Here is a 1,179-nt window from a genome sequence, read left to right as displayed (position 1 = left end):
GGGGCGGGGGTGTGAGGGGCCGCCTTCTTCCCAGGGGTCCCGCACCTGGGCGGCCCCGGAGGATGAAGGGGACTCCTTGGGGCTGCCCAGGGACTTTTAAAGGAAAGTCTGAGAGGGTGAGCGGTCTCGGGAAAAGGGGAGGAGGAGGGTCACCCCTGCACTTGGGTTCACGGGTGTCGGGTCCTTTTCTGGGGTCCGCCATCCCAGAAGAGCAGCAAGGTTGAATCAGCATCATCGTGAGCGTCACTCAGGAACAAATAGCAACGAAAACTTAAAAAAAAAAAAAAAATCCTCAAAGAAAGAAAGAAATGGTCAATTAGATTGTAAACACTTGGGATGTAGCCAGTACGTATTACTCCCCACAGAAATTAGCGGGCTGTTAATTCGTGTATCCGTGGATGCCTTTACAGTGTCAAGTGTTAAAACCATACAGCTGACAGAACACAGAGCTATGGGGGTAAAAAAGAAGGAAACCTGCAGTAAAAGCGCCAAAACCCCATGAAAATTGAAAAGGAAGAAGGATGTAGTAAAAGAGAAAGACAGGAGTTCTAGCTTTTAATTCTGATTCTTCCAGTAGCTCTGTTTTCCCATCTTTCCCTCATGTTGTTTTCACAGTATTTAGGCATAAAGTAGTTCACATATTTTTCTGAACTGGTGTAAAAATAGCTGTTGTTTTTGGACAGGTTTCCAAGATGAAGCTTTTGCTCTTTGAATTCTGTAAATATTTTGATGGTAGCAATTTGTCGCTGGCTTATTGACGTTTGTGGAACGTTTTCCTTCCTCGGGACTAGCACTTGAGAGTGAGTAAAGGCTCACGCCAGTGTTCAGTACTTAACTGAAATTTGGGATTAACTCTTTGCACTTATTAAAATCAAGTCTTGCAGATTTTTGATACAGTAGGAGAAGCTCTTTAAGGGAGTACATTTACCTTGTTTATAACTTTTTAAGAAATAACGTTTGGTGTTAAATCTTTCACTTGTACTTTCTATATTTATAGCTTTTCTATTTTTTACCATGTGGGCTCTTGTCTTTGTTTTGTTTTTTGTATAGAAATACTATTATTTTTGTCATTTAGGTTTTTATGTCAGTAGTTTTTTATTGTTGTTGTTGTTGTTTTTGGTTTTTTTTTTAGTTGGAGTCTCACTTTGTTGCCCAGACTGGAGTGCAGTGGCCGCTCCC

At 41.6% G+C, this 1,179-nt stretch overlaps 1 protein-coding gene across 1 annotated transcript in view; it reads left to right on the top strand.

The window, feature by feature from the left end:
- The window catches only part of MIS18A (MIS18 kinetochore protein A), a 17,213-nt gene that overhangs the window by 391 nt on the left and 15,643 nt on the right, over positions 1–1,179 (top strand). The window lies entirely within an intron of this gene.

Source organism: Carlito syrichta, unplaced genomic scaffold (assembly GCF_000164805.1).
Source record: "Carlito syrichta isolate Samal-C Ts95f unplaced genomic scaffold, Tarsius_syrichta-2.0.1 Scaffold313474, whole genome shotgun sequence".
In the NCBI taxonomy this organism is placed as follows: domain Eukaryota; kingdom Metazoa; phylum Chordata; class Mammalia; order Primates; family Tarsiidae; genus Carlito; species Carlito syrichta.
Note: the sequence above shows the minus strand (reverse complement) of the source record. Positions and strands in the feature narration are given on the sequence as shown.